The following is a 27332-nucleotide window of genomic DNA, read 5'->3' on the forward strand; positions in this document are numbered from 1 at the left end:
AAAGGGTCCTGCATCCAGAACAGCTGTCGTTACCCGGGAACCCCTTCCGGTAGTGGGGCACACCCCAGGGGAGGCTAGTCACCTTATGACCCCCAGGACCTGGTGACCGAAAGCCATTACCTAAATGTACAGATGGAAGAACAGATGGTGGGATGTCTTATAGACACAGGATCAGAAGTAACCACGATGCCAGTGGAGTTCTTTGAAAAACACTTCGGCCACCAGATGAGGCCTGAAAAGGGCATTGTGATCAAGCAGATGGCGGTAAATCAGACAGCTATACCCGTGTTCAGAGTGGAATGGATGAGGATGAAGCTATGCGATCAAGATGTCGGCAATAAGGGGGTGGTACTTGTAGAGAAACCGCATCGGTGTGGAGCTCCCGTTGTATTGGGGATGTTTACAAAGGAGGGTCTGAACTATTGGAAGGAAATGACTTCCCACAAGCCTATCCTGAGAGCATTCCAGAGGTTGATCCGGACGTGCGGTATCTGCAAAAGCACCCCTGAAGATAAGCAGAGGGGAGCAGTGTATGCCCCATATGGAGGAGCCTGTATTGTACCTCCACGACAGGAGAAGATGATACGGATGTCTGTCGGAATCCGGTGGAAACTGAATGGGATAGGGGTGCTGATAGAGCCTCTAGGCATGTCAGAAGCCGGACGGAGCCCAGTGGTTGCCAGGACCATTGTGACAGTATGGACGGCCATGTGTTAGTCCGGTGAGTCAACATACACAAGCATGAAGTTACCTTCCATGCTGGTGAAAAAGTGGCTGAGTTATATGTGCTGCAAGGCTGTTGAAAATGATGCCTGGACCTTGAAAGTGGACCAGAACTCAGTGGAGGAACCCACTCAGGAGTGGAATGGCCAGCGGATCTTGGAGCAAATGGAGATTAATGCGAACCAATTCACCGCTGAACAAATGGAGAAGATTAATGCAGTACTATGGGAGTTTCAATCTACCTTCTCCCGGTGTGAAGAGGACTTTGGGTGCACAACGGCTATAGAACATGAAATACCGACTGGGGATACTCCCCCAATTCAAGAAAGGTAGCGGCAGATCCCGCCTACTCTCTACCAAGAAGTGAAAATGATGCTGTCACAGATGTTAGACAGTGGAGTGGTAAAGGAGAGCCAAAGCCCGTGGGCCTTCCCAGTGGTCTTTGTGCAGAAGAAGGATGGGTCCTTGCAATTCTGTGTGGACTATCGTAAGTTAAATGCTGGCACATTAAAGGCCGCTTTTCCCCTGCCCAGGATTGAAGAGTGATTGACGACATTACAGCGGGCCAAGTATTTCTCAACTCTGGACTTGGCGAGCGGTTACTGGCAAGTACCTGTGGCAGAGAAAGATAGACAGAAGACAGCCTTTATCCTACCCATGGGGCTGTATGAGTTCAACAGAATGCCCTTCTGGCTGACAAATGCTCCGGGTACATTTCAATGCCTATTGGAACAATGCCTGGATGAACTGAACTTTGAGTCGATTCTGATCTATCTGGATGATGTAGTAGTCCATGCCCCTATGTTTTAAGAACATTTGAGAAGATTATGGTATGTGTTAAGTAGGCTCTGTGCTCATGGTCTTAAGGTCAAACCGAGGAAGTTTCATCTCTTTCAAACAAGCTTAAAGTACCTGGGACACATCGTATGAGGGAGTTCGTCCTGCGGAGAGTAAGATAGAGGCATTGAGTAAGTGGCCGCAACCTAAGACGCTTAGAGAATTAAAAGCATTCCTAGGATTGGCTGGGTATTATCGAAGATTTATAAAAGGCTTTGTGAAGATCACGGGACCACTACACGAACTCTTGAGAGGGACTGCCCAGGGTGTGAAGACACGACCCATATCATGGGGACTGCCTCAGCAGCAAGCGTTTGACGAGTTGAAGAAAGCCCTGATTAGTGCCCCCATCCTGGCATATGCGCAGTATGACAGACCATTCACACTCTACTCGGATGGAAGTCTGCATGGATTGGGAGCAGTACTAGCCCAAGAACGAGATAGGCAGGAACGAGTCATTGCATATACTAGTCGATCCCTACGGGACTCTGAGCGCAATCCAGAAGATTATAGCTCCTTCAAACTTGAGTTGTTGGCGTTGGTCTGGGCAATGACTGAAAAGTTCTCAGGGTATCTCACTGGAGCACAGGTCCTAGTAAGGACAGACAATAACCCATTGGCTCACCTGCAAAATGCGAAGTTGGGCACCTTGGAACAGAGATGGATGGCAAGGCTGGCAAAGTTTAATAATACCATCAAATACAACGCAAAGGCGAATGCACTGTCTAAAGTCACCTGGGAAGTCCCAGCAGGTGAGGTGGACAAAGAGATGAAGGGACTGAGATACCCGATCTTGGCAGAGTGCCTCAGAAGTTACTTGTGGCCAGTTCAGGTGGGGTGCTGGGGAAGACTGAAGAAGAATGGGCTCAAGTGCAAGATGATGATCCTGACTTAAAGAAAATCAAACATTGGGTGAAGACTGGCCTATAGTCCAAGACTGAAGAGAGAAGTCGCTTGTCCTCAGATGGATGGAATCTGCAGCAGCAGTGGGTTCGGCTACGAATTCCAAATGGTATCATGCACCAGAGGGTGTTTCTACCTTCTGATCTTGAAGAAAGGTGGCAAATAGTGATACCAAGTAGCCTGGCCCGTAAAGTGGCTCTCAAGGGACATGAAAAGGGTGCCCAGCTTGGAGCGGAGAAAACATACAAGTGGATACAGAGATTCGTATATTGTCCGCAGTTGGAGAAGATTGTCCGTGAAGTGTGCCAGAAGTGTCGAGCATGTGAGATGGCAAAACTTCCTGAACAGAGAGCTCCAATTCAAGTGATTAAAACATCTGCGCCACTGGAGATCCTAATGATCAATTACATTTTGATCGGCAAGTCGGTGAGTGGCCACCAATATTGCCTTGTGATGACTGATTACTTTACAAAGTTCTCTGTGGCAGTACCTACCCGTGCCAAGACAGCAGAATCAACTGCCCGTGTGATGTGCCAACACTTCATCCAGGTGTATGGATGCCCGAAGCAGATTCATTCCGATCAAGGAGCTTGCTTCCATGGAAAGTTGATGGGGGAGCTGTGTTGGTTGTATGGGATTGAGAAGTCGAGGACGACGCCTACCACCCACAGGGCCTGTGAAAGATTCCCCAGATGCTCCATACTCTGAAGAAAGAACGCAAGTTGTGCTGGCCCAAATACTTGCCTGAATTACTCTGGGCATATAATAATCGTGTTCATAACACCACCGGCTATACTCCACACATGCAGCTGTGGAGTGGCCGAAATGAACCTTGGACCTCTTTTAGAAGAGTTCCCTAGGACAGCTGACTCATGGGTGCAGGAGCACCAAGAGAAACTGAGGACTGTTCATCGGTTGGTCAATGAGAAGTTGCAACATCAAACCCCTAGGGATCATCAACCGGTGCAGACTACTGTACACCCTTGTCGCCAGGTGACAAAGTATTCGTTCGTGCTAAACGACCTACAGATAAATTGGATGACCACTGGGAACCGCAGCCATATATTGTGAAATGTCAAGTATTTTAACTTATATATGTTTTAACTTTCAAAGTTCAAATAATGTCAATTTTGAGACTTAGGACTGTAAGAAGGGTGATAGTGAAGTGTAAATGCAGGTTTGAGGCTGCACTTTGAAAATGACTTGCTGCATCACAGTCTCCCTGTGAAGGGGGGAGGTTTTGCTTGTAGAGCAGGAAGAGACCAGACGGAGGCTTCCTGGTAAATGCTGAGGACGTCAGGAGAGAACCCCTGTGGAGCCAGAAAGGGTTTTGCGACTCACGGGGGTGACGGACACCAGCCCCAAGGAAGACACTTGTAGCGTTGGCCCCAGAAAACACGTGGTTCGTGCTGGAGTGAGCCAGGGGATAAAGAAAAAGCACCAAGAGACTGGCAAGAACTGTAAGTGCGGTTTTGCTGCGTCCCATCACATTGCATTGTTCCAGGGTCACTTTGGGACATATATGAAAGTTGCAGAATACAGACTTCACCTTCTTTGTATTACAAATACTATTGCACAAAATTTAGGGTGCACCCCAACGTTAAAGCTTGCTCAGGAACTTTCAGGCGCAGCCAGGCTGCTTTATGGACATTGGGGAAAATTACGCAAGTACTGGGTTAATGTTAGACAGTATTATTCTTACTGTGCGTTTATTATTCTCTGTTACTATTCTGTTTATGTACAGTATGCTCAGCTAATTGTTCACTATAACTGTTCAGTAAATGTAAGTGTTGTAACAGAACCGCTGTCTGTGTCTGTGTGGCATCATGTACCTGTTGAATCTGTGGGCCTAGCCCTCGGTTCTCTTTCATATGAAAAACCTCTATCACTATTTTGTGGAAGCTGATATATGGAAGACCTCAATCAGTTGTTAGTTGAAGCAGGTATATCAAAACCCGCAATCTGTATTTTGTGGACGCAGGTATATGGAAAGCCTCTATCACAATTTTGTGGAAGCTGAAATATGGCAGGTCTCAATCAGTTGTTAGCTAAAGCAGGTATCTCACCCTCAAGCAGTAATTTTGTGGACACAGGTATATGGAAAACCTCTATCACTATTTTGTGGAAGATGACATATGGAAGGCCTCAATTAGCTGTTAGTTGAAGCAGGTATATCACCCTCAAGCAGTAATTTTGTGGACACAGGTATATGGAAAACCTCTATCACTATTTTGTGGAAGCTGATATGTGGAAGGCCTCAATTAGTTGTTAATTGAAGCTGGTATATCACCCTCAAGCAGTAATTTTATGGATGCAGGTATATGGAAAACCTCAATCACTATTTTGTGGAAGCTGATAGATCGCAGCTTCCAGTGAGTATTTTCTGGAAGCATACAAATGCACTATAATATACTTTCTATATTGGAAAGTATATTAAAGGTATATCACACCCCTCTGTGTATCATACCTATCGATAGCACAACATTAGCAGTCCTTAAAAGGACTTTTCTGGCCTTATTAGCTAGAGTTTGGTGTCCCTAAGTTCCTAACAGCCTGTCCCTGCTCCAAAATGTAACCTCCTACACTGGCAAAACACATAATGTAAAATGGCTGCCAGATCGGGTTCTGTTATAGGGTTGAGGGTGTGTCCATGTGCTGAAACGTCTGTCCTGTTCCACCTGATGGATGTGTCATGGGTTTAAGTTTGTCGCATTGCAAAAGAATATGGCGCGGTGAATTGTGAATGCGCAAAGTTTGCCGCGCACCGACCGCTGGACGAACCACAAGGCCATCACTAGTCTCCTCATGCTGCTTCCACCTCACCACTATGTCATAAGGCCACTCTGGACTTCTCATGCTGTTCTCACCCTCCCCACTTCATGACTAGTGTTGATCCTGAATATTCGAATTTTGAATTTTTATCGCGAATATAGGTATTTTTTTTTTTATTTGATTTTTTTTTTTAAATCAGTACACATGATCCCTCCCTGCTTCTAGCTTGTGGGCCAATAAGAAGGCTGCAATATACTTGACTTTAGGAGTAGTAGTGTTTGCGAATTTTGCCCTATATTTGTTTTTTCGAATATTCGCTATATTGCATCTGAACTTCAGATGAGAAAAAAATTACAACTATTAGACAAAGAAGATTATAGCACTATATTAGCTAAATTGCTCTATATTCGTTTTTTTTCGAATATTCGCTATATTGCTATATATTCTTGTTTAATAATATTACGAATATTCGAAAAAACCAAGTTATAGCATTATAGCGAATATTCGAAAAAAATCGAATATAGAGCAATTTAGCTAATATAGTGCTATAATCTTCTTTGTCTAATAGTTGTAAGTTGAAAAATTCGCAATAAAAATTCCAATCCGAAAATTCTAATTGCAAAAATTTGCATATTACACAATCATTACCTTGCCGATTTTTCAAGTTAAAAAAAATCATGAATTTTCGAATTTTCGAATATTCAACGAATATTCTAAAAGATATTCGTGAAATATCGCGAATTCGAATATGACCCCTGCCGCTCATCACTATTTATGACTGGGCCACTATTTTGCCTTTTGGCCTGGCTGACATCATCATTTATTTGACCCTTCTTCTGATCTGTCAGAAGGAAGGCAAAAATGAGACACACAACGGATCCTGTCTATGTAACAGCTGTAAGGCCTGAATGACATAAAATAGGAATGGGTACAAAACACAGAAGACATGCAAATATTCTATTAACGTGTCATGTCTGTTTTGGATCCACTCCTGTTTTTCTGGGCTTTAGCAATACTCATGAAATACTGACCAAATGCTGACCAAGTGACGGTGGATGCTCCACAGACAGGATCAGTTTTTTGGGAGTTATTGTTCTGAAGGATCAGAGGAAAGGCAAAATAATCAGTGACGTTAACACAAACTTACTGCTGACACCCTCTCCACTCTGTTAGGGGGGCTCTACTTGTATAAGCGTTTAATAGAACAGATTCTGTAAACATCTATGTGGAATCAGCTGCCGACGGTGTAAAAGGAGTGCGCTACTTCATGACGCTAACATTGGCCTTTAGTTATTTGGTCAGTTTTGGCCAAACAAGTGAAGTATGCAGTGATTCTAAGAGCGACGCCTGTCATCTGCATGTCATACTGACTCATAGTATTGTTTCACTACCACAGCAGACTCCCTAAGCGTGTTACTGCAAGGCACAGTGTTCTACACTGCTATAAAGGCTCTCTGCAGCCAGGAAATAGCCATTTTTTATGTGATTCGCCACAAATAAATTCGGATTGAACCACATTTTTGGGAAAAATTCAGCGAACAGGTCGTAATCAAATTTTTGAGAAATTCGCTCATCTCTAATTATATAGCTACTAGACACTGGAAAAGGGTCTTTGATCCAGGGAGATATTCTAATTGCATGATTGGAGTTGGAAAGCAATTTTTGGCTTCCACCTCATGTTTTTATTTTGCCTTCATCTGGATCAACTTGCAGGATAACAAGCTGAACTGGAAGGATGTATGTCTTTTTCAAGCCTTACAAACTTTGTCAGTATGTCATGTCCTCCTCCTTCTACTCCCTCAGTTGTCTCTAATTAGAAGAGGAGACTGAGAAGGTGAGAAGCCGGCAAAAAGCCAGCCCTACCTTCAGCATGCTGCCTGGTCTTTCAGCGCTAACAAACATATCAGAGAATATAGCACTACGTACCTTGTACATCCAGTGATGTCTCCTGATGTAGATGTTCTCTTTCCTCATCTTCTGCATTTGTCCCTCACCACCAGGACAGATGACTTCTCTTTTCCATCATTCTTCCAACCTTGTCTTTATCCTGGTTTCCATTTTTGTTTTCCTGCTGCCACCCCCAATGCTATGTGCACTGTGCTTCCAAATGGCCCAAAATACCATAATGCAGAAAAAATAGTGCCCCCATTAGTAATAATGCCTCTCTATAGTGGCCCCAGTAGTAACATGCTCTCCAATAATGGCTCCAGTAGGAAGAAAACCACCTATAGTGCCCCAGTAGTTATAAACATCATTATTGTGCTCCCAGTAGCAATAATGGCTCCCGTAGTGCCTCCAGTAGTAATAATAATACCCCCACTAATAATAATGCCTCCAATAATGCCCCCAGTCATAAAAAGGCCCCTATATTACCCCAATATTATTAATTCCACCTCCAGGCCTTTACCAGCCTGTAACCTGAGAAAACTGTGCCTTGCAATGATGTTATTGCCCTGCAACCACCTATATACACTTCTTCATGGGATTCAGGCCCTGTTCTCCTATGAGAAACAGACAGTAATCCGCAGCCTTCTCGCTATTTACCGATAGATTATCAGTTTAAAAAAAAGCGTAGAGCCCCCTTAAAAAAATTAATTACACAATAATTCTTCTCTCTGTTTCCCGCAGGCCAGTGATATAACAACTAATTACCTTACTAGAAGGTCAAAAATTTTACTGTAGGCTACTGGAGTACAGGCCCCAAAAATTAGGCATTCACTGGACAGAAAAGAACTTTGGCTGATGTGGCTGGAGGTAAATTAGGCATTCACTGGTTAAAAATGTTACTGTAGGCCACTGGAGTACTGGCCCCAAAAATTTGGCATTCACAGGACAGAAAATAACTTTGGCTGATTTGGCTGGAGATACATTAGGCATTTACTGGATAAAAATTTTACTCTAGGCCACTGGAGTACTGTCCCCAAAAATTTGGCATTCACCTGACAGAAAATAACTTTGGCTGATGTGGCTGGAGGTACATTAGGCAGTCACTGGATATAAATTTTACTGTAGGCCACTGGAGTATAGGACCCCAAAAATCGGCATTCACCAGACAGAAAATAACTTTGGCTGATGTGGCTAGAGGTACATTAGGCGTTCAGTGGATACAATTTTTACTGTAGTGTGGCACACCGAGCATGAGTGCTTGGCCTGTGTTTTGGGGACTCGGAGCTCCCCCTTATTCAAACAAATAACTGTCCCTTCTCTCCCTCTCCATCTTCCCCCACATCCTAAATCAGACCACCGCCATAAACTTCTTAGTCCCTGGCCCTGACCCAGAGGTGACAACGATCACTGGCCTCCACGACACTTTATATAAACATGCCTGTATAGTGGACAGCTTCAAAGGGGTTTATTACTTTATGATAGGGGCACGCTAAGTTGCATTCCGGAGGGTGGGGGCAAGGTGCTCTCCACACCTCGCTGTCATCGGGAAAAATCCAAAAATCTTACTCCAATCATAACTCGAAAATACAGCTAAATAGAGATTATTGAGGTACGCCATTTTAACGGTCAGGAGGTGACAGTGCCACACATACCAAAAACCACCCACTTATGTTAAATCCTGGCTCAGAAAATCAGTTCTTCTGATTGAAGTCATGTGGACACCCCGTGTTTGGTACCCCTGTGACCCCAATACTGAGAGCTGAAAAATGAGCCCACAATTATCGGGCGAGCATTCTCCTGTGTAGAGTTATGGGCAGGAATCCATTTTAAGACCAGATTTCAGCGTGACTGATTAGTCATAAAAGTCGCAGCCAACCCATATGTCAAGTCCTAGAGGTGGGTTTACAGACTGCCTGGACCAATTCTTATAAATTGGACAGAGCAGATTGTACCGGTGTTCCCCATTTTAAGGCCAATCTGAATGAATGATGATCCGTTTATTTCTGTCTTGCCTCAGGACTAGGGATGAGCGAACCAGAACTGTATAGTTTGGGTTCGTACCGAATTTTGGGGTGTCCGTGACACGGACCCGAACCCGGACATTTTCGTAAAAGTCTGGGTTCGGGTTCGGTGTTCGTCGCTTTCTTGGCGCTTTTTGAAAGGCTGCAAAGCAGCCAATCAACAAGCGTCATACTACTTGCCCCAAGAGGTCGTCACAGCCATGCCTACTATTGGCATGGCTGTGATTGGCCAGTGCAGCATGTGACCCAGCCTCTATTTAAGCTGGAGTCACATAGCGCCGCCCGTCACTCTGCTCTGATCAGCATAGGGAGAGGTTGCAGCTGCGACGTTAGGGCGAGATTAGGCAGTGATTAACTCCTCCAAAAGACTTCATTCAGAGAGCGATCTGCAGCTGTGGATGATTGAACTGCTGCTTTTGAATTGCTCGCTGTTTTTAGGCTGCCCAGAGCGTTTTTCAGTCACTTTTTTCTGGGGTGATCGGCGGCCATTTTGTGTCTTGTGGTGCGCCAGCACAAGCTGCCACCAAGTGCATTTAACCCTCAATGGTGTGGCTGTTTTTTGGCTAAATCCTACATCAGGGTCAAGCTGTCACACCAAGTGCATTTAACCAGCAATAGTGTGGTTATTTTTTGGCCATATACTACATCAGGGGCAAGCTGAGCCTGTCACCAAGTGCATTTAACCCTCGATGGTGTGGTTGTTTTTTGGCTAAATCCTACATCAGGGTCAAGCTGTCACACCAAGTGCATTTAACCATCAATAGTCTGGTTATTTTTTGGCCATATACTACATCAGGGGCAAGATTTCACCAAGTGCATTTAACCCTCAATGGTGTGGTTGTTTTTTGGCTAAATCCTACATCAGGGTCAAACTGTCACACCAAGTGCATTTAACCATCAATAGTCTGGTTATTTTTTGGCCATATACTACATCAGGGACAAGCTGAGCCTGTCACCAAGTGCATTTAACCCTCAATAGTGTGGTTGGTCAAGCTGTCACACCAAGTGCATTTAACCATCAATAGTGTGGTTATTTTTTGGGCATATCCCAGTCTAATTCTGTCAGTAAACGTATACCTGTCACCCAGTGCCTAAATAATAGGCCTCAAATTTATATCCAGCTAAATCTGTCGTTACTGCTGTGGCTGGTCAGGTTATTTAGTGTCCGTCAAAGCACAGTTTTTGTTCTGGGTTGAAATACAATTCCCAATTTAGCAATTTCCTAATTTAGTGGTTTCTGCTGTATCAGAGCTATTTTAAATCTATCCCTAAAAGGGTATATAAGATTCAAGGTGCACATAGGGTCATTCTGAATAACTTCACACACACGCTACTGTGCATTTCCAAGTCTAATTCTGTCAGTAAACCTATACCTGTCACCCAGCGCCTAAATAATAGGCCTCAAATTTATATCCAGCTAAATCTGTTGTTACTGCTGTGGCTGGTCAAGTTATTTAGTGTCCGTCAAAGCACAGTTTTGTCACTACCAGAGCTTTGAGACGTTCTCACAGCTCTGTGTCTCCACCCCTGTGATGATGTCACTTAGAGTTTGGAGGTGTTCTCACTGTTCTGTCTCTCCGCCCCTGTGATGAGGTCTTTACTCTCAGCTGTTCCTCCTGCGTTTGATTTCCCTGCCTTTAAATCACCCCTCCTCCTATTGCAGGGCGTGGATTATATTTCTCTTTTCAGTTGTAGCTCTGCCTTGAGTATCTTCACTTCTTAAGCTATTAGTTCTCTGGACCTGTGTTCTGTTGCTGCAAGCACTCCGTATATTGCCAGCAGCCCTTGGATCCGTCTTCTCTGCGGCTGCAGCTCCATCAGCTAAGTGTGCAGACATTGTTATGTACCTGGTGATTTTCTGACTGGATCTGAGGTGGCCACGGTTCCCTCCATATTCTGAGCAGGGCATCGGTGGCCGTGCCCCTTCCACTATTGTAGGGGTTACAGGGCTCATCAGTCTTAGGCACGCGGGCATGCCTTGTTCCACCACATGGATCCGGGCATGTGCTTTAGCAGCATAGGGAGAGTGTTGAGGGTCTGACAGGGGTCACCCTTTCTCTTCCCTAGTTTGGGTCCGGTCAGTAGCTCTTTTTACTGTGTATGCTCTTGTTACCCTTAAACAGCCGTGACATTATAATCCACCAAAACCATCCTTGTTGATATGGATCCACTTTCTGACCTGGTTGACCGCATGCAGGGTCTTTCTTTGGAAGTAGCGGATCTCCGTCAATCTGTGACTCAGCTACAAGCATTGGGCTCTGCTCCGGCTCATGGAGTCTGTTGCGAGCCAAAGGTCTCACTTCCGGAAACGTTCTCCGGGGGCAGTGAGAATTTTGTTCGCTTCAGAGAGGCATGTAAACTCCATTTTTGTTTGTGTCCCCACTCCTCTGGTAATGAGGAACAGAGGGTGAGGATTGTCATCTCCCTGCTCAGGGGTAATGCTCAGACTTGGGCTTTTTCGCTGCCATCAGGGGATCCTTCCCTTCGATCCGTGGAAAGATTTTTTGTGGCCCTGGGGCAGATATATGATGACCTGGATCGTGTTGCTCTGGCAGAATCGAACTTACGTGTTCTATGCCAGAACAAACTGTCTGCGGAGCTTTATTGTTCTGAATTTCGGAGATGGGCAGCTGATTCAGGCTGGAATGATGCTGCACTCCGAAGTCAGTTCTGTCATGGTCTCTCAGAGGGTTCGAAAGATGCCTTTGCTTTCCATGAGAGACCAACGTCCTTAGAGTCTGCCATGTCATTAGCGGTACGCCTTGACAGGCGTCTAAGGGAAAGAAACAAGACCTCTCCGTCCAGCCATTGTTAGTCTAGGGGCAATGGTGCGGACTCATTCAGTATGCAGGGGTCTCATCCTGTCTCGCTCCCCTCTGAGGAGGAGCCCATGCAGCTAGGCCGACTTGCCCCTGATAAAAGAGGATTTAGTCCTCAGAATATGGTGTGTTTTTGTTGTGGGGGCATAGGTCATTTGGCAAATGTTTGTCCGTCTAGGAGATTCCTGAACTGTACTAAGAGCGATAATAAGAGAAAAACCTCAAGAGGTAGATCATCAAGTTCTGCTTCATCTGCTACTTTGGGCAAAGTTGATGTAGGAATTGATGCTTTTCCTCTGACCTGCAGTTCCCGTTTTCTCCTGTCTGCCAGGGTGGCGCTAGAGAGCAAAGTCATTCCTTGTGAGATTTTTGTCGATAGTGGAGCGGCCGTCAATCTTATGGACACTAAATTTGTAGCCTTGCATGGTTTTCAGGTTTGTACATTAGAAAAGGATATACCTGTTTTTGCTATTGACTCTGCCCCACTCTCGCAGAGATCTCTGAAAGGCATTGTTCACAATATCCGGCTAGCTGTAGGTGACACTCATGTGGAGGAGATATCTTGTTTTGTCCTTAACGGATTGCCTTCTCCTCTAGTTTTGGGGCTACCCTGGCTCACTAGACATAACCCCACTATTGATTGGCAAGGAAGGCAAATAAATGAGTGGAGTGACTTTTGTAGAGAGAATTGTCTCACAGCCACTCTTGCAGAGGTGTCTACTTAAACTCTGCCATCATTTCTCTCTGATTTCTCGGATGTGTTTTCCGAGAGCGGTGTTCGGGAGCTACCTCCTCACCGGGAGTTTGACTGTCCCATTAACCTCATTCCCGGCGCCAAGCTGCCAAAGGCACGCCTCTACAATCTCTCACAACCGGAAAGACTCGCAATGCGAACCTATATCTCCGAGAGTCTCGAGAAGGGGCATATTCGTCCCTCAAAGTCGCCTGTTGCCGTGGGTTTTTTTTTTTGTTAAAAAAAAAGATGGCTCTCTGAGACCTTGCTTAGATTTTAGGGAGCTGAACCGTATCACGGTTCGCGATCCCTATCCCCTTCCTCTGATCCCGGACCTCTTCAACCAAATTGTTGGGGCCAAGGTGTTTTCCAAATTGGATCTGAGAGGCGCGTACAACCTGGTCAGGGTCAGAGAGGGGGATGAATGGAAAACTGCCTTTAATACCCCTAACGGGCATTTCGAGAATCTCGTTATGCCTTTCGGCCTGATGAATGCTCCGGCCGTCTTTCAGCATTTTGTTAATAGTATTTTCTATCATTTAATGGGGAAATTTGTATTGGTGTATCTTGATGATATTTTGATTTTTTCCCCTGATGTTCAGACCCATCAGGATCATCTTTTTCAGGTCCTGCAGATACTGCGGGAAAATAAACTGTATGCCAAGCTGGAGAAATGTCTTTTTATGGTATCGGAGATTCAATTTCTGGGTTTTCTCCTCTCTGCTTCTGGTTTTCGCATGGATCCGGAGAAGGTCCGTGCTGTGCTGGAGTGGGAGCTTCCTGAAAATCAGAAGGCATTGATGCGCTTTCTGGGTTTTGCTAACTACTACAGAAAGTTCATTTTGAATTATTCCTCTATTGTCAAACCCCTTACTGACATGACAAAAAATGGGACGGATTTTTCCTCTTGGTCGGAGGAGGCGCTTGCAGCCTTTTCTAAGATTAAAGAGAGTTTTGCGTCTGCTCCCATCTTGGTGCATCCCGATGTTTCCTTACCTTTTATTGTTGAGATGGATGCTTCCGAGGTGGGTGTGGGTGCAGTTTTGTCCGGGGCCCCTCTCCTGCCAAATGGCGACCTTGTGCCTTTTTCTCTAGAAAACTCTCCCCGGCAGAGAGAAACTATGATGTGGGAGATAGGGAGTTGTTGGCCATCAAGTTGGCTTTCGAGGAATGGCGCCATTGGTTGGAGGGGGCCAGGCACCCTATCACCGTTTTTACCGACCATAAGAATCTGGCGTACTTGGAGTCGGCCAGGCGTATGAATCCGAGACAGGCCAGATGGTCTCTGTTCTTCTTCAATTTTGTTGTTGCTTTCCGCCCTGGGATCAAGAATGTGAAGGCTGATGCTCTCTCTCGCTGTTTTCCGGGAGGAGGAAACTCCGAGGACCCGGGTCCCATTTTGGCGGAGGGGGTAGTTGTTTCTGCTCTATATTCCTATTTGGAGGCCGAGGTCCAGGCTGCCCAGTCTGAGGCACCTGCCCGTTGTCCCTCCGGGAAGTTGTTCGTGCCTCCTGAGCTACGTCACAAACTCTTTAAGGAACATCATGATACGGTTCTTGCTGGTCACCCCGGGAGTAGAGCCACGGTAGATCTCATTGCTCGGAGATTTTGGTGGCCGGCTCTTCGTAAGTCTGTGGAGGGTTTTGTGGCGGTTTGTGAGACGTGCGCTCGCGCTAAGGTCCCTCATTCACGACCTTCAGGTTCCCTTCTCCCGTTACCCATACCTTCCCGTCCTTGGACACACCTGTCCATGGACTTTATCACGGATCTTCCTCGTTCCTCGGGGAAGTCGGTGATCCTGGTGGTCGTGGACCGTTTTAGCAAGATGGCTCATTTCGTTCCTTTCCCTGGTTTACCTAATGCTAAAACGTTGGCGCAAGCTTTTGTCGATCATATTGTTAAATTGCACGGCATTCCCTCTGAGATTGTTTCCGATAGAGGCACGCAGTTTGTGTCCAGGTTCTGGAAGGCTTTCTGTTCTCGCCTGGGGGTTCGGCTGTCCTTCTCTTCTGCTTTTCACCCGCAGTCGAATGGTCAGACTGAGCGCCTCAATCAGAATCTGGAGACATATTTGCGCTGTTTTGTGGCAGAGAACCAGGAGGATTGGTGTTCATTTCTCCCTCTTGCTGAGTTTGCTTTGAACAACCGTCGTCAGGAATCTTCTGATAAGTCACCATTTTTTGGTGCATATGGGTTCCATCCGCAGTTTGGGACATTCTCGGGAGGGGCTCTTTCTGGTTTACCTGAGGAGGAGAGATTTTCCTCGTCTTTGTCTACCATTTGGCAAAAGATTCAGAGTAATCTCAGAAAGATGAGTAAGAAGTATAAGCGTGTGGCTGATAAGAGACGTGTGCCTGGTCCGGACCCGAATGTGGGTGATCTGGTGTGGTTGTCTACAAGAAATATTAAACTGAAGGTTCCCTCCTGGAAATTGGGTCCCAAGTTTATTGGGCCTTATAAAATTTTGTCAGTCATCAATCCTGTTGCCTTCCGCCTTGATCTTCCACGGGTTTGGAAGATACATAATGTATTTCTCTTAAAACCATATGTCCAGCCCACGGTACCCTCCTCTTTGCCTCCTCCTCCTATTTTGGTTGATGGCAATCTGGGGTTTGAGGTTTCCAGAATTGTGGACTCTCGCATTGTCCGCGGTTCTCTTCAGTACCTCGTTCATTGGAAGGGTTATGGTCCTGAGGAGAGGATGTGGGTTCCGATGTCGGACATTAAAGCCACTCGCCTTATCAGGGCATTTCATAGGGCTCATCCTGGGAAGGTGGGTCCTGGGTGTCCGGAGTCCACCCGTAGAGGGGGGGGGGGGGTACTGTCACTACCAGAGCTTTGAGACGTTCTCACAGCTCTGTGTCTCCACCCCTGTGATGATGTCACTTAGAGTTTGGAGGTGTTCTCACTGTTCTGTCTCTCCGCCCCTGTGATGAGGTCTTTACTCTCAGCTGTTCCTCCTGCGTTTGATTTCCCTGCCTTTAAATCACCCCTCCTCCTATTGCAGGGCGTGGATTATATTTCTCTTTTCAGTTGTAGCTCTGCCTTGAGTATCTTCACTTCTTAAGCTATTAGTTCTCTGGACCTGTGTTCTGTTGCTGCAAGCACTCAGGATATTGCCAGCGGCCCTTGGATCCGTCTTCTCTGCGGCTGCAGCTCCATCAGCTAAGTGTGCAGACATTGTTGTGTACCTGGTGATTTTCTGACTGGATCTGAGGTGGCCACGGTTCCCTCCATATTCTGAGCAGGGCATCGGTGGCCGTGCCCCTTCCACTATTGTAGGGGTTACAGGGCTCATCAGTCTTAGGCACATCGTTCCACCACATGGATCCGGGCATGTGCTTTAGCAGCATAGGGAGAGTGTTGAGGGTCTGACAGGGGTCACCCTTTCTCTTCCCTAGTTTGGGTCCGGTCAGTAGCTCTTTTTACTGTGTATGCTCTTGTTACCCTTAAACAGCCGTGACAAGTTTTTGTTCTGGGTTGAAATACAATTCCCAATTTAGGAATTTCCTAATTTAGTGGTTTCTGCTGTATCAGAGCTATTTTAAATCTATCCCTAAAAGGGTATATAAGATTCAAGGTGCACATAAGGTCATTCTGAATAACTTCACACACACGCTACTGTGCATTTCCAAGTCTAATTCTGTCAGTAAACCTATACCTGTCACCCAGCGCCTAAATACTAGGCCTCAAATTTATATCCAGCTAAATCTGTTGTTACTGCTGTGGCTGGTCAAGTTATTTAGTGTCCTTCAAAGCACAGTTTTTGTTCTGGGTTGAAATACAATTCCCAATTTAGCAATTTCCTAATTTAGTGGTTTCTGCTGTATCAGAGCTATTTTAAATCTATCCCTAAAAGGGTATATAAGATTCAAGGTGCACATAAGGTCATTCTGAATAACTTCACACACACGCTACTGTGCATTTCCAAGTCTAATTCTGTCAGTAAACCTATACCTGTCACCCAGCGCCTAAATACTAGGCCTCAAATTTATATTCAGCTAAATCTGTTGTTACTGCTGTGCCTGTATTAGTGTAATACGGTACCTAAATAGATAGCCAGATAGTATTAGGTGTCTGTAAAAAGGCCTGAATTTGAATTCAATACATTGGGCCAAATAATATTTTTCTTATTGTGGTGAACGGTAACAATGAGGAAAACATCTAGTAAGGGACGCGGACATGGTCGTGGTGGTGTTAGTGGACCCTCTGGTTCTGGGAGAGGACGTGGCCGTTCTGCCACAGCCACACGTCCTAGTGTACCAACTACCTCAGGTCCCAGTAGCCGCCATAATTTACAGTGATATTTGGTGGAGCCCAATGCCGTTCTAAGGATGGTAAGGCTGAGCAGGTACAGGCATTAGTCAATTGGGTGGCCGACAGTGGATCCAGCACGTTCACATTATCTCCCACCCAGTCTTCTGCAGAAAGCGCACAGATGGCACCTGAAAACCAAGCCCATCAGTCTGTCACATCACCCCCATGCATACCAGGGAAACTGTCTGAGCCTCAAGTTATGCAGCAGTCTCTTATGCTGTTTGAAGACTCCGCTGGCAGGGTTTCCCAATGGCATCCAACCAGCCCTTCCCCAGCAGTGGAAGACATAGAATGCACTGACGCACAACCGCTTATGTTTCCTGATGATGAGGACATGGGAATACCACCTCAGCATGTCTCTGATGATGACGAAACACAGGTGCCAACTGCTGCGTCTTTCTGCAGTGTGCAGACTGAACAGGAGGTCAGGGATCAAGACTGGGTGGAAGACGATGCAGGGGACGATGAGGTCCTAGACCCCACATGGAATGAAGGTCGTGCCACTGACTTTCACAGTTCGGAGGAAGAGGCAGTGGTGAGACCGAGCCAACAGCGTAGCAAAAGAGGGAGCAGTGGGCAAAAGCAGAACACCCGCCGCCAAGAGACTCCGCCTGCTACTGACCGCCACCATCTGGGACCGAGCACCCCAAAGGCAGCTTCAAGGAGTTCCCTGGCATGGCACTTCTTCAAACAATGTGCTGACGACAAGACCCGAGTGGTTTGCACGCTGTGCCATCAGAGCCTGAAGCGAGGCATTAACGTTCTGAACCTTAGCACAACCTGCATGACCAGGCACCTGCATGCAAAGCATGAACTGCAGTGGAGTAAACACCTTAAAACCAAAGAAGTCATTTAGGCTCCCCCTGCTACCTCTTCTGCTGCTGCCGCCTCGGCCTCTTCTGCCGCCTCGGCCTCTTCCTCCGCCTCTGGAGGAACGTTGGCACCTGCCGCCCAGCAATCAGGGGATGTACCACCAACACCACCACCTCCGTCACCAAGCATCTCAACCATGTCACATGGCAGCGTTCAGCTCTCCATCTCACAAACATTTGAGAGCAAGCGTAAATTCCTACCTAGCCACCCTCGATCCCTGGCCCTGAATGCCAGCATTTCTAAACTACTGGCCTATGAAATGCTGTCATTTAGGCTGGTGGACACAGACAGCTTCAAACAGCTCATGTCGCTTGCTGTCCCACAGTATGTTGTTCCCATACTGCCTTCCCTGCACAACCAAGTATCCGATAAAATCAAGTGTGCACTGCGCAACGCCATCTGTGGCAAGGTCCACCTAACCACAGATACGTGGACCAGTAAGCACGGCCAGGGACGCTATATCTCCCTAACTGCACACTGGGAAAATGTAGTGGCAGCTGGGCCCCAGGCGGAGAGCTGTTTGGCGCACGTCCTTCCGCCGCCAAGGATCGCAGGGCAACATTCTTTGCCTCCTGTTGCCTCCTCCTCCTACTCGGCTTCCTCCTCCTCTTCTTCCACCTGCTCATCCAGTCAGCCACACACCTTCACCACCAACTTCAGCACAGCCCGGGGTAAACGTCAGCAGGCCATTCTGAAACTCATATGTTTGGGGGACAGGCCCCACACCGCACAGGAGTTGTGGCGGGGTATAGAACAACAGACCGTCGAGTGGTTGCTGCCGGTGAGCCTCAAGCCCGGCCTGGTGGTGTGCGATAATGGGTGAAATCTCGTTGCAGCTCTGGGACTAGCCGGTTTGACGCACATCCCTTGCTTGGCGCATGTGCTGAATTTGGTGGTGCAGAAGTTAATTCACAACTACCCCGACATGTCAGAGCTGCTGCATAAAGTGCGGGCCGTCTGTTCGCGCTTCCGGCGTTCACATCCTGCCGCTGCTCGCCTGTCTGCGCTACAGCGTAACTTCGGCCTTCCCGCTCACCGCCTCATATGCGACGTGCCCACCAGGTGGAACTCCACCTTGCACATGCTGGACAGACTGTGCGAGCAGCAGCAGGCCATAGTGGAGTTTCAGCTGCAGCACGCACGGGTCAGTCGCACTACGGAACAGCACCACTTCACCACCAATGACTGGGCCTCCATGCGAGACCTGTGTGCCCTGTTGCGCTGTTTCGAGTACTCCACCAACATGGCCAGTGGCGATGACGCCATTATCAGCGTTACAATACCACTTCTATGTCTCCTTGAGAAAACACTTAGGGCGATGATGGAAGAGGAGGTGGCCCAGGAGGAGGAGGAGGAGGAGGAGGAAGAGGGGTCATTTTTAGCACTTTCAGGGCAGTCTCTTCGAAGTGACTCAGAGGGAGGTTTTTTGCAACAGCAGAGGCCAGGTACAAATGTGGCCAGCCAGGGCCCACTACTGGAGGACGAGGAGGACGAGGATGAGGAGGAGGATGAGGATGAAGCATGGTCACAGCGGGGTGGCTCCCAACGCAGCTCGGGCCCATCACTGGTGCGTGGTTGGGGGGAAAGGCAGGACGATGACGATATGCCTCCCACAGAGGACAGCTTGTCCTTACCTCTGGGCAGCCTGGCACACATGAGCGACTACATGCTGCAGTGCCTGCGCAACGACAGCAGAGTTGCCCACGTTTTAACGTGTGCGGACTACTGGGTTCCCACCCTGCTGGATCCACGGTACAAAGACAATGTGCCCACCTTACTTCCTTCACTGGAGCGTGATAGGAAGATGCGCGAGTACAAGCGCACGTTGGTAGACGCGCTACTGAGAGCATTCCCAAATGTCACAGGGGAACAAGTGGAAGCCCAAGGCCAAGGCAGAGGAGGAGCAAGAGGTCGCCAAGGCAGCTGTGTCACGGCCAGCTCCTCTGAGGGCAGGGTTAGCATGGCAGAGATGTGGAAAAGTTTTGTCAACACGCCACAGCTAACTGCACCACCACCTGATACGCAACGTGTTAGCAGGAGGCAACATTTAACTTAGGCTACTTTCACACCTGCGTTCAGGTGTCCGCTCGTGAGCTCCGTTTGAAGGGGCTCACAAGCGGCCCTGAACGCAGCCATCTGGCCCTAATGCATTCTCAGTGGAGGCGGATCCACTGAGAATGCATCCGTCTGCCAGCGCTCAGCCTCCGCTCAGTGAGCGGACACCTGAACGCTGCAAGCAGCGTTCGAGTGTCCGCCTGGCCGTGCGGACGCGAGCGGATCCGTTCCGACTTATAATGGAAGTCAATGGGGACAGATCCGCTTGAAGATGACACCATATGGCTCAATCTTCAAGCGGATCCGTCCCCCATTGACTTTCAATGTAAAGTCTGAACGGATCCGCTCAGGCTACTTTCACACTTAGAAAATTTTTCTAAGTTATAATGCAGACGGATCCGTTCTTAACGGAGCCACCGTCTGCATTAATATGAGCGGATCCGTTCAGAACGGATCCGCTCGAACGCTAGTGTGAAAGTAGCCTAACATGGTGGAACAGTACGTGTGCACACCCCTCCAAGTACTGACTGATGGTTCGGCCCCATTCAACTTCTGGGTCTCTAAATTGTCCACGTGGCCAGAGCTAGCCTTTTATGCCTTGGAGGTGCTGGCCTGCCCGGCGGCCAGCGTTTTGTCTGAACGTGTATTCAGCATGGCAGGGGGCGTCATTACAGACAAACGCAGCCGCCTGTCTACAGCCAATGTGGACAAGCTGACGTTCATAAAAATGAACCAGGCATGGATCCCACAGGACCTGTCCATCCCTTGTGCAGATTAGACATTAACTACCTCCCCTTAACCATATATTATTGTACTCCAGGGCACTTCCTCATTCAATCCTATTTTTATTTTCATTTTACCATTATATTGCGAGGCTACCCAAAGGTGAATGAACCTCTCCTCTGTCTGGGTGCCGGGGCCTAAATATATGCCAATGGACTTTTCCAATGTTGGGTGACGTGAAGCCTGATTCTCTGCTATGACATGCAGACTGATTCTCTGCTGACATGAAGCCAGATTCTCTGTTACGGGACCTCTCTCCTCTGCCTGGGCCTAAATATATGACAATGGACTGTTCCAATGTTGGGTGACGTGAAGCCTGATTCTCTTCTATGACATGCAGACTGATTCTCTGCTGACATGAAGCCAGATTCTCTGTTACGGGATGTCTCTCCTCTGCCTGGGTGCCTGGGCCTAAATATATGACAATGGACTGTTACAGTGGTGGCTGACGTGAAGCCTGATTCTCTGCTATGACATGCAGACTGATTCTCTGCTGACATGAAGCCAGATTCTCTGTTACGGGACCTCTCTCCTCTGCCTGGGTGCCTGGGCCTAAATATATGACAATGGACTGTTACAGTGGTGGCTGACGTGAAGCCTGATTCTCTGCTATGACATGCAGACTGATTCTCTGCTGACATGAAGCCAGATTCTCTGTTACGGGACCTCTCTCCTCTGCCTGGGTGCCTGGGCCTAAATATATGACAATGGACTGTTCCAATGTTGGGTGACGTGAAGCCTGATTCTCTGCTATGACATGCAGACTGATTCTCTGCTGACATGAAGCCAGGTTCTCTGTTACGGGACCTCTCTCCTCTGCCTGGGCCTAAATATATGACAATGGACTGTTGCAGTGGTGGCTGACGTGGAGCCTGATTCTCTGCTATGACATGCAGACTGATTCTCTGCTGACATGAAGCCAGATTCTCTGTTACGGGACCTCTCTCCTCTGCCTGGGTTCCTGGGCCTAAATATATGACAATGGACTGTTCCAATGTTGGGTGACGTGAAGCCTGATTCTCTGCTATGACATGCAGACTGATTCTCTGCTGACATGAAGCCAGATTCTCTGTTACGGGACCTCTCTCCTCTGCCTGGGTGCCTGGGCCTAAATATATGACAATGGACTGTTGCAGTGGTGGCTGACGTGGAGCCTGATTCTCTGCTATGACATGCAGACTGATTCTCTGCTGACATGAAGCCAGATTCTCTGTTACGGGACCTCTCTCCTCTGCCTGGGTCTAAATATATGACAATGGACTGTTCCAATGTTGGGTGACGTGAAGCCTGATTCTCTGCTATGACATGCAGACTGATTCTCTGCTGACATGAAGCCAGATTCTCTGTTACGGGACCTCTCTCCTCTGCCTGGGTGCCTGGGCCTAAATATATGACAATGGACTGTTTCAGTGGTGGCTGACGTGAAGCCTGATTCTCTACTATGACATGCAGACTGATTCTCTGCTGACATGAAGCCAGATTCTCTGTTACGGGACCTCTCTCCTCTGCCTGGGCCTAATTATATGACAATGGACTGTTACAGTGGTGGCTGACGTGAAGCCTGATTCTCTGCTATGACATGCAGACTGATTCTCTGCTGACATGAAGCCAGATTCTCTGTTACGGGACCTCTCTCCTCTGCCTGGGTTCCTGGGCCTAAATATATGACAATGGACTGTTGCAGTGGTGGCTGACGTGAAGCCTGATTCTCTGCTGACATGAAGCCAGATTCTCTGTTACGGGACCTCTCTCCTCTGCCTGGGCCTAAATATATGACAATGGACTGTTCCAATGTTGGGTGACGTGAAGCCTAATTCTCTGCTATGACATGCAGACTTACGGCATACATATTAGGACATCGTCAGACATCATCCACAACTCCATCCTCCGTCAGGCAAAACTCCATCAGCCCTCAGACATCAGACAAAACTCCGTCCTCCGTCAGGCAAAACTCCATCAGACATCAGACAAAACTCCGTCCTCCGTCAGACAAAACTCCATCAGCCCTCAGACATCAGACAAAACTCCGTCCTCCGTCAGGCAAAACTTCATCAGACCTCAGACATCAGACAAAACTCCGTCCTCCGTCACCCAAAACTCCATCAGACCTCAGACATCAGACATCAGCTAAAACTCTGTCCTCCCTCAGACATCAGCCAAAACTCTGTCCTCCCTAACTCAAAATACGCCCTACTACACACACTCTTCACCTGACGGAGCTGCTAGAGAGGCAAAGGACCTGTTATGACGTCATGACCATGTGACGAGTCACATGTGTGGGAGGGGTCAGATGTGCACAGCAGCTGGTAGAGTGTACAGAACAGTAGCCATCAAATAGAGCTCTGTACTAGAGATGTGTGTGTAACCTGCATGTAGCAGAGCTGTGTACTGTGTTACAGAGATGTATGTGTAACCTGCATGTAGCAGAGCTGTGTACTGTGTTACAGAGATGTATGTGTAACCTGCAGGTAGCAAATCTGTATGTGTAACCTGCAGGTAGCAGAGCTGTGTACTGTGTAGCAGAGCTGTATGTGTAACCTGCAGGTAGCAGAGCTGTGTACTGTGTAGTAGATCTGTATGCGTAACCTGCATGTAGCAGAGCTGTGTACTGTGTTACAGAGATGTATGTGTAACCTGCAGGTAGCAGAGCTGTGTACTGTGTAGCAGATCTGTATGTGTAACCTGCAGGTAGCAGAGCTGTGTACTGTGTAGCAGATCTGTAGGTGTAACCTGCATGTAGCAGAGCTGTGTACTGTGTGGCAGAGCTGTATGTGTAACCTGCATGTAGCAGAGCTGTGAACTGTGTAGCAGTGCTGTATGTGTAACCTGCAGGTAGCAGTGCTGTGTACTGTGTATCAGAGCTGTATGTGTAACCTGCATGTAGCAGTGCTGTGTACTGTGTAGCAGAGCTGTATGTGTAACCTGCATGTAGCAGAGCTGTGTACTGTGTTACAGAGATGTATGTGTAACCTGCAGGTAGCAGAGCTGTGTACTGTGTAGCAGATCTGTATGTGTAACCTGCAGGTAGCAGAGCTGTGTACTGTGTAGCAGATCTGTATGTGTAACCTGCAGGTAGCAGAGCTGTGTACTGTGTAGCAGAGCTGTATGTGTAACCTGCATGTAGCAGAGCTGTGTACTGTGTAGCAGTGCTGTATGTGTAACCTGCATGTAGCAGAGCTGTGTACTGTGTAGCAGAGCTGTATGTGTAACCTACATGTAGCAGAGCTGTGTACTGTGTGGCAGATCTGTATGTGTAACCTGCATGTAGCAGAGCTGTGTACTGTGTGGCAGAGCTGTATGTGTAACCTGCATGTAGCAGAGCTGTGTACTGTGTAGCAGTGCTGTATGTGTAACCTGCATGTAGCAGAGCTGTGTACTGTGTAGCAGAGCTGTATGTGTAACCTACATGTAGCAGAGCTGTGTACTGTGTAGCAGAGCTGTATGTGTAACCTGCATGTAGCAGAGCTGTGTACTGTGTTACAGAGATGTATGTGTAACCTGCAGGTAGCAGAGCTGTGTACTGTGTAGCAGATCTGTATGTATAACCTGCATGTAGCAGAGCTGTGTACTGTGTGGCAGAGCTGTATGTGTAACCTGCATGTAGCAGAGCTGTGTACTGTGTAGCAGTGCTGTATGTGTAACCTGCATGTAGCAGTGCTGTGTACTGTGTTACAGAGATGTATGTGTAACCTGCAGGTAGCAGAGCTGTGTACTGTGTAGCAGTGCTGTATGTGTAACCTGCATGTAGCAGAGCTGTGTACTGTGTAGCAGAGCTGTATGTGTAACCTGCATGTAGCAGAGCTGTGTACTGTGTAGCAGTGCTGTATGTGTAACCTGCATGTAGCAGAGCTGTGTACTGTGTAGCAGAGCTGTATGTGTAACCTACATGTAGCAGAGCTGTGTACTGTGTAGCAGAGCTGTATGTGTAACCTGCATGTAGCAGTGCTGTGTACTGTGTAGCAGAGCTGTATGTGTAATCTGCATGTATCAGAGCTGTGTGCTGTGTAGCGGAGCTGTATGTGTAACCTGCATGTAGCAGGCTGTGTACTGTGTTACAGGGATGTATGTGCAACCTGCATGTAGCAGTGCTGTGTACTGTGTTACAGAGATGTGTGTGTAACCGCATGTAGCAGAGCTTTTTACTGTGTAACAGAGATGTGTGTGTAACCTGGGAACTATAAAAAAGTGTAAAATAAAACATAAAAATTCAGATCATCCCCCTTTTCCCAAAATGAAAATAAAAGAACTAAAAAAATACACATCATGGGTGTTGCAATGTGTAAAAACACCCATTGTATAAAAATATATTCCCCATACGGCAAACGGCAAAACAGAAGAAAAAAAAGAGTCCAAATGTCCGATTCGCCGTTTTTGGTCGCTTCATTTGCTACAAAAATGTAAATAAAAAGTGATCAAAAAGTCTTAAACACCCCAGAATGGTATCAGTGAAAAGTTCAGATTGCCCCGCAAAAAACGAGCCCCCATCCAGCTCTGTACACATAATTACAAAAAGGTTATAGAGCTCAAAATATGACGACAAAAAAAAAAACTGATTCTGTAAATCTCCTGTCACTCCGAGTTACTCAGAATTGGTAACCCTAATTAATAAATACATGCAACATGAATGCATATATGCCGCTTCACACAGATCACAAGTGTTAGGCCTCTTGCACATGAACGTTGTTGGTCCATTCCGTGCGTGCAGCGGCCGGGACAGATCCAGACCCATTCAACTTGAATAGGTCCGTGAATATGTTCTACTTTTTTGCTGTGCGGAGGCATGGCCAGAAACACCACGGAAGCACTCTGTAGTGCTTCTGTGGGGATTCGATCCGTGTTTCTGTTCCGTTCAAGTGAATGGGTCGACATCACGGATGCGGGATGCACACGGCTGGTGCCCTGTGTATTGCGGAACCGCCGTATGTGGTCCACAATACGACCACAGGCACACAGCGACCATGTGCAAGAGGCCTTACAAAGATGGGATTTATGGTGCACGTCCTCTTATGCTTCCCATATTCCACAGATTTATATCACAGAGCTACTTACAGTTGTGCTGATAAGTTTACATACCCTTGCAGAATTTATGATTTCTTAAAGGGGTATTCTCATCTTCCCTTTTTCATACTTACCTTCCTTGAGCGTGACGTTCACTTGCTGTATTCTTCTCCCGGCTGGGCCGCGCAATGTCCTGAACGCGCACAGCGCCGCGCATGTGCCATGGTGACTTATTCCTGGCCTGTATAGTACAGAGTCGGCGTGCGCATTCGCGGCTCTGTACTATACTGGCCAGGAAGAAGTCATCATGGCGCATGCGCGTTCAGGACATTGCGCGGCCCAGCCGGGAGAGAATTTTCCGTCTTCTGCGCAAGCGTGGCCCGGCTGGATTCGACAGGAGAGGTGGCCGTGACCAGGGGAGACCAAAGACAACATCAGGTAAGAGGGGACTTATTTTCTAAAAAAGGATGGGAATTGGGTAATAAAATGTATTTAGAAAAATTATCACTGTCAAATCATTAACAGATTTAACAGTAATCATTAAGATGAGAATACCCCTTTAACCATTGTTCAAAGAATATGAATGATAGCACGGACACTTTTCTCTCGCTCATGGTTAGTGGTCGGCTGAAGCCATTTATGTCAAACAACGGTGTTTACTCTTTATAAATCATAATCACAACACAAACTCCCCAAATGACCCTGATCAGAAGTTTACACACCCCAGTTATTAATACCATGTATTGCCCCCTTTAACATCAATGACAGCTTGAAGTCTTTTGTGGTAGTTATGGATGAGGGTCTTTATTTTCTCAGATGGTAAAACTGCCCATTCTTCCTGTTGAAAAAAAAAAGCAATTCCACCACAGTTTTACGTGATTTTTATTTACAACATTCGATGTGCGATAAAACTGACTGGCTACTTTTATTCTACAGGTCAGATCGAATCCGGCAATACCTTATATGTATAGTTTTTCTTGCGTTTTAATAGTGATAAAAAAATAAAAATATCCGATTTTTTTTGTCGCCATATTTTGAGCCCCATAACTTTTTGGTAATTATGTGTACAGAGCTGGATGGGGGCTCATTTTTTGCGGGGCAATCTAAACTTTTTACTGATACCATTCTGGGGTGTTTAAGACTTTTTGATCACTTTTTATTTACATTTTTGTAGCAAATGAAGTGACCAAAAACGGCGAATCGGACATTTGGACTCTTTTTTTTTTTTTTCTGTTTTGCTGTTTGCCGTATGGGGAATATATTTTTATACAATGGGCGTTTTTACACATTGCGAAACCCATGATGTGTCTTTTATTTTAATTTTGGGAAACGGGGGGTGATCTGAATATTTATGGGTTTTTTTTACACTTTTTTATAGTTCCCAGGTTACACACACACATCTCTGAAACACAGTACACAGCTCTGATACATGCGGTTAGACAAACTGCTCTATATACACAGTACACAGCTCTGCTACCTGCAGGTTGCACATACATCCCTGTAACACAGTACACAGCACTTCTACATGCAGGTTACACACACATCTCTGTAACACAGTACACAGCTCTGCTACATGCTGTTACACACACTGCTCTATATACACAGTACACA

Source organism: Bufo gargarizans, chromosome 2, assembly GCF_014858855.1.
Source record: "Bufo gargarizans isolate SCDJY-AF-19 chromosome 2, ASM1485885v1, whole genome shotgun sequence".
Classification (NCBI taxonomy): Eukaryota; Metazoa; Chordata; class Amphibia; order Anura; family Bufonidae; genus Bufo; species Bufo gargarizans.